Here is an 11,730-nt window from a genome sequence, read left to right as displayed (position 1 = left end):
TAGTTTTGTGTGGCGTTTGAAATGGAAATTACAATCCCAATAAGCAGTGTACGATGGCAACTATTATTATTGGAGTACTACGCACAAACCAAAGAAAAAACCTGCAATATCGTTCTCCAGATTCGACCTCAAAGGCAATCGAAGCCCAGGTTGAAAATAGATTGTCCAGGTATCGAGGAATAATAATACCCCGAGGGGGTGGGCAGTCCAACGAGTTGCTACAGTTCTTTGATGAGGTTTCTCTTATTCAGGCAGACAAAACCGGCTACACGCTGTCTATAGTCTAGTCTAGTGTACTGACTTCCTGTAGATACAGCCCGAAGGGAACAGAGGGTGAATACTTTATTCATAGCACTTTACCGTCGCCGTTCTCGACACCCGCCATCGCGTATCGGTCGGAATGTGCCCCGTGTGTCCGAGTTCAAAATAAGCAACGTTTAAATTTAGATCGAGACCCATTAGCATAGTAATTTTTAACTGGTAGGATCCAGTTAGCTGCTGTCCCGGAAAAGGGGTTAATTACGGAATTCAATTATACAATACAAACGAATGCTTACTTTGGTTGTTTGAAAGCGGATTAGTATCTTTACTTGGTTGTCTTTTAACTCGTGCAGCTATCTTTGGTTTTGGTTCTTTCTTTTACATTTTGAGCTCCTTTTGTAGTTGAATTATTACTTTAAATTCGATTCCAACAAAATTCCAGTCAGCATCAGCATGTTACAAATTGATTCAATTGATTAGTTTTAGTTACTTATTATCGTTGAATGAGGATAGACCAATCCATGTGTATCAGGAGATGAGTATATTTGTTAGTCAGACTGTCAATTGTATTACCGTGCATTAATTGCTCAGGGCAGCCGGCTGCTCAGACTATTTTTAAAGATTTAAAGTTGGTTGTATTAATTCGAAAGATCAGAATATGCAGTTTGAACTCTTGACAATCGGCTATCTGGAGTTTTGCCAATATTTGAATAAACCGAAAATTGAGCATGAGCATGAGCACGATGACCGTACAATTCGTAGTTGCTACTCCGTAATTGACCAGAACAAGCGAAATTGCACCGAGAATCAACGAATTGGGCTTGTGATTAGCTATCCATCCTCAATGTGCACGATTCGAGAGTTCTTTGAATTGCCAATATCGGCGCCGGCCACGTCCTTACAGTCATTGGGGAAGGGAAGGAATGTTAGTGTAACATTCAAACAGGGTTGCTATGATTAATAATAAAATCCATTTGTTTTGAAGTCATGCTGCTTCTTTAGTTAATAACTTTCCTCAACAAATTTTCACAAACTTACAATGTTCCACGAATGTGTTTAGTAGAATAATACCTTTAGAAATATATAGTGTTCTCATGAATTGATTGATGAGATGATTTTTTATGAATTTATTTTCAATTTTAACTGGAAACGCATCTGCGTGATTCAAGGAATTCAACAATATATAAATTATTTCAATTATTCGAAAATTAATATGCAATTTTTCTCCAAAGACAAAATAATGTGTAAGTTTTCCTCATAGTGAATTTTTTTCAAGAGTTTATGTATTTAATTTATCCCTTGAATAAGGTTTTGCGTTCAACCGTAAGGTAGATGTTGGAGGGTACGTTAATTCATAGATCACCAAGTAATCAACCTAGGAGTGAGATAAAAGATTTCTCATATAATTATAGTCGTAGCATCACCGAGAGCAACTGCATTTTTGAATCCCAAAATTCTAGCGAAAATTTGGCTTCTTTCGAAAGATTTAAATTATAAAGGTCATGGCGCAAAAATTACTTCTAACGCTATTTATAAAACGGGTGTAAAAAAATAAATATATCGCATAATATACCTGTAAGTATAAGGTCACGGCACTAAACATCATTTGCCATTTCTCACACGCCGCCCCTTTCTCTCTCTCTCTCTCTCTCTCTCTCTCTCTCTCTCTCTCTCTCTCTCTCTCTCTCTCTCTCTCTCTCTCTCTCTCTCTCTCTCTCTCTCTCTCTCTCTCTCTCTCTCTCTCTCTCTCTCTCTCTCTTTCTCTCTCTCTCTCTCTCTCTCTCTCTCTCTCTCTCTCTCTCTCTCTCTTTCTCTCTCTGTCACTCTCTCTTTCTTTCTCTCTCTGTCACTCTCTCTTTCTTTCTTTCTCTGTCACTCTTTCTCTCTTTCTCTCTCTCTCTCTCTGTCACTCTCTCTCTTTCTTTCTCTCTCTGTCACTCTCTTTCTTTCTCTCTCTCTGTCACTCTCTCTCTCCCTCTTTCTTTCTCTCTCTGTCACTCTCTCTCTCTTTCTTTCTCTCTCTGTCACTCTCTCTCTCACTCTCTCTCTCTCTCTCTCTGTCTCTCTCTCTCTGTCTGTCTCTCTCTCTCGTTCTCTCTCTCTTTCTCTCTCTCTCTTACTCTCTCTCTCTCTCTCTCTCTTCTCTCTCTGTGTCCTCTGTCTCCCTTCCTTCGTGTTCGTGGTAACTGTCACGACTCACAACTGTCTTTCCATTTCTAAGTTGTGTGATAAGATCTTCTGATAATCTGAAATATTCATTAATGTCCAATCACGTCCTCGATGTAATTCTTGAGGTTTGTCAAGACCATACTATTTTTTGTCTGCCGTTATTCTGTGTATAGTTTTTTTTTTGCATTTTTAGTGTAGAAGAAAACAAGTTTAATATTACATTCTACTTGGTAAGTGAAATATTTGTAGTCCTGAGAAAATTTGCAAAATGTTTGTATTGTGAGAAAACTATAACTGGTTTCAAATGTTCACACCATCAAGATGAAAGGTGTATCTTTCCGAAACGTTGAACTATGGGTAGGCAGGCAGGCGACCAAAAATCGAAAACTACATCAACTCAAATTTAATTCAGTTCTATTCAGCGCTTCAACATATACTATGATTAAGGAAATTCATAGCTATCTAGACAAATATTTAACTTAACTGGGTAATACGGATGTATGAAGATGAAAATTCCGTTATTTAAACTTTTCGTATCTGAATTGAATTTTAAATGAATCATATGCTTAAATATGCCATGTGAAAAGTAAGAACATCTTTTCTGTGATGTATTATTGATAATATATATTCACTGTATTGGTTTGGTATGAACTATTATGAAGAATAACGGATCAAAGTCTAAAAATATCCATGAATTAGCTCCGGGAAAATAAGGGATCATCCAAAAATGACGTAGCATTATATGGGGGAGGGGGGAGTTTTGTATTTTGTGATGATGTGTGATGGCAGGGGGGTTTAACTATTTAACTAAACTAACATCGTTTTTTATTTTTTCTTAAATTTTACGGGAACAGGGGGGGGGGGAGAGTTGCCGTCAAGCTACGTAATTACCAGGGGGTACTTAGAGGTTTGCGACGAAATGCTACGACGGGTGAGGGGGGTGTTAAAAATCACTCGAAAAATGCTACGTCATTTATGGACGGTCCCTAAGTCTCCCAAAGACTCCACTCTCGATGGGGAATCCAAGTACAATGTTTCTTCTAACTTATTGTTGTCCATTTTTGCTCTATACTAAGGACAATTCAATTGATGTTTCAATGGTACTCACTATTAGTAGAAGAGCCTTGGATGTACTGTGTACGTAAATGTTTGATCTGACTACATTTTTGCCATACACATTACTCTTTTCATGACAATGTAATTAGAAACATATTTATTCGCATAAAATTAAGACTTGTAATGTCAAGTATGTCTATCCATCAAGAGCAGTATTATGTCAAGTGACACTTTCATTGGCCGCCTGCGTTTCCAACAAATTAAATGCTTATCCTGAAAATTAGAACCAATTCTTTTTCGAAGTATTAGTTTGTATAGCACTCATTTATCCATATTTCCTGAACGAAAATTCCGAACGAAATAATATACAAGCTATAAGGATGACTGGAAAGGGACTACATTAAAATCAACTGAATGGCTTTTGTGATATCGACATAGCATAGCTTCACACTTTCTTTCCCATTCACAAATCGCATTCTCCGTCTGTCGCTTTCTGTTTAAAGGGTTTGAAAGCACATGGGGCTTTGTCTTACTTTACTATCCAATATTAAATTCCAAAACAAATTGAACGCTCCAGGTTCCTTATAACTAATTAAGGTCCATTAATAAAGTAGAAACACCAGATAATCTTAAACGACGCCACCAAGAAAAGAACAACGAAAACGAAAAGGTGAAAACAAATATCAATGAAAACTTTAGAAAGCTCATTGCATACTAATTAGCCATTATTCAGATGATAAGATTTTCAAAAACAACGCATAACTTTCTGATACAATAGTTCTCATAATCCGGTTTATTCATTTACTTCATTCAAAAATAATGTTTAATTTCATTCTAAATAGTCATTTTTTTTAGTTTCTTCATTTTATGGATTTTATTCGTCTTGTTTATTTTATTTATTTTGAAAATTTGACTTATTTTAAGTATGTGATCTTGGCATTCTAATTATTTATTTCATTCAGCATTCCTTTTATTCATTTTGTTCATTTGGATACATTTAATCTATTTTATTCGTTTCTTTCTTTGGATTCACTCTGATCAGTTTATTTTTTTCGTACATTTTATTCATATCATTTATTTAACTTATTTTATTCATTGTTTTCCTTCTATGAATTCTTTTCGGTTTTTCCTGTTTATAAATAATTTCAGTTTCTTCATTTTAATAATTTGATCAATTTTTCAGATTTATTCATTTCGTCAAATTATTTATTTGACACAATTTATTTTTTTCTATTATTTTATAACTTTTTAACATCACTGCTTAGCTTTTTCATTTTCTGTTTCTTTTTATTCATTTTATCAATTCTATTCGTTTTGTTTATTTGATTCTTTTATTCTATTTGGATTTCATTTTATTCAATTCATTTTTTATTAGTTTTATCCTTTTCATTCATTCCAATCATTTTATTCATTTTATCCATTTCATTAATTGTATTCGCTGGATTCATTATATTCATTTGATTAATTTGATTCATTTGATTAATTTGATTCATTTTGTTCATTTCTTTAGTTTTATTCACTTCATAATCAGTCATTCCACTTATTTATTTCATTCAATTTGTTAGTTTGAGTCAATTTAATTTGTTCATTTAATTTTAGAACTATTTTTAAATATTGCCAAATTTTTCATTTAATGAGCTAATCTAATATGATTTATGTATTTTATCAATATGATTTATATTATACATTGTACTCATTTAATGAATTTGAAAACATTTTGTTTTTTTCTTTATTATTTTTATTTTGTTCGTTTTATTGATTTTCTATATTTTATTCAGTTTATTCGAGGTTTTATTCGTGCAGGGCTACAAGCTGCAAACTAACGAACGAGTTCTGCACACTAATGAATGATCCAACAGTGGAAAGTGTAAGAAATGTCTCATCTCACTGCTAGGTGGATTGAGTTGTTCTTTTTAATTGTGCTTTTTTGTTTCTATTTTTTCCACATTACAAGTGCAATTAGCCAGAATTCCGATTGGCCTCTGTCAGACTTATGGTTCCCGAGACATAATCGATTATAATTAGTATCGATTGTGCCATTGGAGCCGGTATTCTAGTTGAAACAAACAGGACTTCCGGTTCATTTGCTGGCTGGCTGTATCGTGGTGCAAAAAAGTGCTCGATGCGGCGGTGTCCACCCTGGGTCTTAACATTTGATTTTCTTTTTAATCTACAAATTCAATTGAAGGTACTCGAACAAATAATTCGGAATCTTATACGTCTGTTTCAATAAAATGAATCGGAAACACTGCATCTTTGTATTTCCTTGTCGGACAATTTTTATGCATTTTATCTATGACAATTTGAAATTAGTATGCCAAAATCGAGAAAATAAACACATTCTTTCCAAAATTAAAACGTTCATTATTATAATCATCAAGTTTTATGCTTCAGCGTTTTCTTTAAGAGATAGATCTATAATCTTTTTGAAAATTCTACGAACTTTAGCGAAATTCAATTAGTTATGGAATATGCGTTTCGACATCGTCTCATCAAAATCCGACAATGGCTTCGTGGCTAGATTAAGCTAACGCTGGGTTGACGCTAGCTCCAAAAAAAAACGAAAACACTATTTGAGTTTCTGAGCATACGCCTAGTCCTGCATGCTGTCCCGCAAGAAAAAGAGTTGTGAATAAGCTGATGAGAAATAATGTAATCGAAACTTGGTTTGGCATAGCAAACCAATGCTATATGCGTTATAGGGTAAAGTGCCTATTTTCACCATACTAATCAGGGTGCCTCACTAATTCCTTAATTTCTCGGCCTACAATCATTGGATGACTAAAAATTTACATCAACGGCTTTGCTTCGTTGTTAAGCACCAATATAATAACACAATGGTGCTGAAAGCAGTGAAATTCTCGTGTTTGAGCGCAACGAAAACTCGAACCGAGTGTCCCTCTTGCTGCGCTACCATTTGACTCAATACGTTGAACAAAGATGGCAGACACTGCTCTAACCAACGGCTTCAAATGGGTAGGGTGATAATAGAAACATGGCGAAAATGGGCTCATCACCCTACTACATTTCTGCTTAGTTTAGCGAAGTTATTTAATTTTTTTTTGAAGAATCGTGTACCTGACGAACTCCAGGAAAATTAGTCACAGCACGAGCAGCCACTGGTATGCTATAAGACAATATCGTTAAATATTCAAAGCGACGTGCACTTAGTGCACTAGCTTGAGTGACGGAAGGTTGAGAAGATTTTATTATCTTTCGAGATGTATTTTGAACTTCGGAATTTTTTGTGTACCGCAGAAAGGGTCCATTCATAAATTACGTAACGCTTTTAGGGGGGGAGGGGGTTCGAGAAGTTGTTACATATTGTGACATAGGGGGGAGGGGGAGTAAGCTAGATCGTTACGTAACATGTTTTCATCGAAGAAAAACATTTTTTTTCAAGGAATTTGTTACGTAATAGGGGAGGGGGGGGATAACTAAATTTGTGACAATTTGTTACATGGGGGGAGGGGGGAGTCAATTTTGGGCAATTTTTGCGTTACGTAATTTATGAATGGTCCCAAAACTACTTTAAACATCATGAAATTCTGCAACAGCTTTTGAAAGGCACTGCGCATTTCTGGGATGTACTAAAAACGATTTTTTGGGGATTTTCTGCAATTTTTGGAACATTTTTGAAATTTTTGGAGAAGTTCCTCAAACTTCAGGTAGGATATACAAACCTTAGCTTTACTATAGTCAAGGAATAATATCTGAATTGTAGAGCAATATATAGCACATATTTTGTGATTTTCAGTATAGTTTTGCATATTGGAAATGTCGGAGACCTTGAGGTAAATTTTGCGAACTTCAGAACGGATTCACAATCTTTAAGGAAATTCATGAACTGCAAGGCATCATAGCGAGGATTACATAAAGTCGATGAGGTGCAGGTAAATTCTGTAAAAAATGTGCAAACATTAGGGAAGTTGTGTTTTCTGTTAATTTTTGTGGACTTCTGAGAGTTTGACGGACGGCCTACGAACTTCAGTAAAATTTAAATAATCTTGGTGCAGCTCAAAAAAACTTTTACGAAAATCTCACGAGCCTCAGAAAAAAACTTAACAATTTCCGAGTATAACAGAATTCCAATTTTAAATTTAAATTTTGGCACCACCCTATCAATCATATCATCCGAAGACAAACCTCACTCTCTCATTTTCAATATACTTAAGTCAGTCTTATACTATTCACGCAAGAGTACGGATGTAACTCGTTATTAGTCCGAAATCCGATAATAACCAGTTTACAAAACTGTAGACAGGATCGATTTTGTTTCGGGATCGCGACTTGAATCTTGAGATGCGTGAATAAGTTGATCACGGGAACGAAAAGTAATTTCGGAATTGGTGCCTTTCGGTGTGATGAACGAAGCCGATAAGGCGTTTGAGAAAATATCTAAAAGCGTTGCTGAAAGCGTGGTTGGTGTGACGGGCAGCCAAGAAGAGGCTAGAGGCAGTGGATTGAGCCAGGAAAGTTACCCAACAGGTGTAGATAAAGATACCGATTCCGATAGTGACAGTTTTAGTTCCCCAGTCGATACACGTGGACATTTCGAAGATCTTTTGTTGAAAGACCCACGCTATAAAAACAAAATGCCGGACGAACAAAAGCCGGTGGTGATGAGTGAAGCTGCGATGAAGGCGCTGATTCGTGAAGTGACGGATATGGCGCAGGGAAATGCCCAGCGTCGTTTCGATGTCCGAGATGTGAAGGATCTCGTTGTTCCGTTTGATCCAGATGTACCGATTACACCTACGGCTCAGCAGTGGATTGATTCCATTGAGAAGGCGGCACCTCTCTACCGGGGTGACGCAGAATGGAAGTTGCAGTGTGGAATTCTAAACCTTCATGGCGCGGCCAAGCTGTGGTTCAGTGGCGTTGCGGTGAACACGTGGGACGAATTCAAAGTTGCACTCGTTCGGGATTTCCCAACGTCTGTCGACGTCGTTAGTATCCATCAGGCCATGATGAACCGAAAGAAGACGCCGCACGAGAGTCTTGAGACCTATTTCTACAGTCAGGTGGCCATGGGTAGAAAGGGGAAGTTGCCGAATGAGGCCACCATCAAATACATTGTGCTGGGTCTAGAAATGAAATTCGGTAGTATTGCTCAAGCGAGCACTTTACCGGAGCTGCTCAAACAATTGAAATGGTTGGCTGAAGTAAGAGAACTGAAACCAACCGATAGTGTGCGTGCCTCTAGTTCGAAACCAGTGAAAGCTCCGGGAGCTTTGAACACCAATATCAAGTGCTATCGCTGTAATGGTGAAGGTCACGTTGCCGCCAACTGCAGTGTGAAGAGTCCCCAAAAATCTCACGCAAACTTTGAGTGCTATCGATGTAACCAGGCCCCTCTGCACCTAACCAAAAAACTGCAATAAAAGTGGTGTGAAACAAGTCCCTCGACCAATGCAAGAAATTCGTCAGTCGAGTAATTTCGTGAAATCGGTGATCATTGGCGGGCACGAAATCGATGCACTATATGATTGTGGATCGGCAGTAACCACTATCAAGGAAAGCTGCGCTAGTGTATTGAACAGCATCGAGCCATGTGATATCGTACTAGTGGGCTTTGGTGGCAATAAGGTACACGTTCGACAGAAGAGTGTGGAAGTGATCCAGCTGGACGGGATCGAAATGGAACCCGAAGTGTGTGTGGTCCCCAATCGAGTTCAAGCCAATTCGATGATCGTCGGGAGAGATGTTCTCGATCGAGAGGATATTAGATTTGTGAAGGAAAGGGGTAGAGTGCGGATCGAGAAGATTGCAGAGCAGCGAAGCGACGATCGACAAGGCCAACCCTTACTCAGAGGGGCGCAGGGTGACGTGTGCAGCATCCAGGCTTACGAGCCGATAGTCGCCGAAGAGATCAACGTGGAGGAACTGATGCAGAGCGGGAGAAAATACTGGAGCTGATAAAGTGTTATCGACATTGTTTCGCAAAAAATTATAGTGAAATGGGTACCGCCAAGGGATGTGAGATGGTGATTGACGTTATCGGAGCCGAAAAACCGATACATACAAAGCAGTATCCAATGGAGTATTCGCGAGAAAAAGTGGTGGAGAGTACTGTAAATGACTTGTTGTCCGCGAATATTATCCAGCCATCTAGTTCTCCGTACAATAGTCCGACAGTGTTAGTGCATAAGAAAAATGGTGATTGGCGCATGGTCGTCGATTATCGGGCTGTGAATGCTAGAACAGTGAAGGATTCATGGCCGATGTCAATTATCGAAGATTGCCTAAATCGATTAGTTGGCGGCCGACTATTCACGGCTGTAGATTTGTTCCGTGGCTACCATCAAATCCCGATAGCGGGAAATAGTCGAAAGTTTACTGCGTTCTCGACGCCGTACGGACACTTTGAGTACGTCAAAATGCCTTTTGGGCTTAGTAATGGTAGTGCAGTGTTTCAAAGAATGATCAACACGGTCATTGCTCCCCTCCGTTCGATTGGACTGGTAGTGTATCTCGATGACGCTATTTTCGGTGGGCAAGATGTGGACGATCTGTTGAACAAATTCGAAGCCCTGTTAAAGCGTTTGAGTGAATTTGGACTAACAGTGAACCTAGAAAAAACTCAGTTCTTGAAAACGAAACTCGATTTTCTGGGACATGAGGTCAATGAAGGTGAGATACGACCGGGAAAAGACAAAGTTCGGGCGATCAGTGAATTTCCAAAACCAGTGACCGTAAGCAATATCCGTGAGTTCTTGGGCCTTGCCAATTACTTTCGGAGGTTCGTGAAGGAGTTTAGCATAGTTGCCGAACCGTTAACGCGGTTGACGAAGAAAGATGAACCGTTCATGTGGGAAGAAGAACAAGAACTTTCCTTCAGAGCATTGAAAGAAGCTTTAGTGAACCAACCAGTACTGGCGATGTACGATCCGGGGAGAAACATTGAAGTGCACACAGACGCTTGTTCGCACGGATTGTCTGAAATACTGTTGCAGTGTATGGAGGACGGTTTGCATCCGATAAGCTATTTCAGCCGAAAAACGTCACCGATTGAAAGCCAGAAGTATAGTTACGAACTGGAAGCATTAGCGGTGGTGGAGTCAGTGGAAAGGTACCGAAAATACCTTTTGGGAAGACGCTTTGTAGTAGTGACCGATTGCGAAGCGGTGAAGAAAACGATGCCCAAGAAGGTGATGTTACCGGTAGTGGGCAAGTGGTTGCTGAAGCTCCAAGAATACGATTTTGAGTTAGTGCACAGAAAGGGTGAGAAGATGAAACACGCAGACTGTTTAAGCCGTAATCCAGTGTTCGAACCAGAGTCGGATGAGCCGGAACCGGTCATGGCCCACGTGATGGAAGTGAGCATTAAAGAAGACGAATGGCTGAAGCTGTTGCAGAGAGAAGACGAAAAGTTGTTCGAGATCATGAAAATCTTGTCGAAATCCCCAGTCGACAACCGAGAAAAGCAGATTCATAATGAGTACGCTCTGAAGGACGAGGGCGTGATGAAAAAGTGCAAGGATGGATTGAAGTGGGTAGTACCAACAAGGGCACGTTGGCGGATTGCCCGCAATTACCACGACGATCTGGGGCACAAAGGAGTGGAGAAAGTGCTGGAGGCGATGAGGAAGTGCTTTTGGTTCCGCAGAATGAGAAGCTACCTGAAGCGCTACATTGGATCGTGCTTGCACTGTGCCTATGTCAAAGCGAAAGGTGGAGCGAAGGAAGGCGAATTGCACCCGATAGCCAAGATTGCGGTGCCGTTCGATACAATCCACCTGGACCATCTCGGTCCGCTCATTCGTTCATCGTCATTGAACGAATATATCATTGTGCTGGTTGACGGTTTTACAAAATACGTCGTAGTGAAGGCAGTTCGCAACACGAAGACAATTCCAGTGATCCAGATGCTGAACGAAGTGTTTGCCATTTTTGGGATGGCGAGACGCATAATCATCGACCGTGGGACAGCATACACTTCCAGAGAATTTGAAACCTTCTGCGCTGATGCAGGAATATCGCACGTCAAGGTCGCCGTTGGAGCCCCACGTGCAAATGCACAGGTTGAACGCGAGAATCGAAGTATACTCGATGCAGTACGCTGCATGGTGAAGGACGACGACAAATCCTGGGACAAGCATCTCCGGATGGTTCAGTGGGGATTGAACACCATGGTCAACGACACGACTAAGGTCTCCCCGCACACGTTGCTGTTTAACTACAATCCACGGGACATTATGCAGAATCAACTGTTGATGATGTTCAACGCCGAGGTCCCAGCTA

This window comes from Topomyia yanbarensis, chromosome 3, assembly GCF_030247195.1.
Source record: "Topomyia yanbarensis strain Yona2022 chromosome 3, ASM3024719v1, whole genome shotgun sequence".
In the NCBI taxonomy this organism is placed as follows: Eukaryota; Metazoa; Arthropoda; class Insecta; order Diptera; family Culicidae; genus Topomyia; species Topomyia yanbarensis.
The sequence above is the reverse complement of the archived record's forward strand: the minus strand, read 5'-3'. Positions refer to the sequence as shown.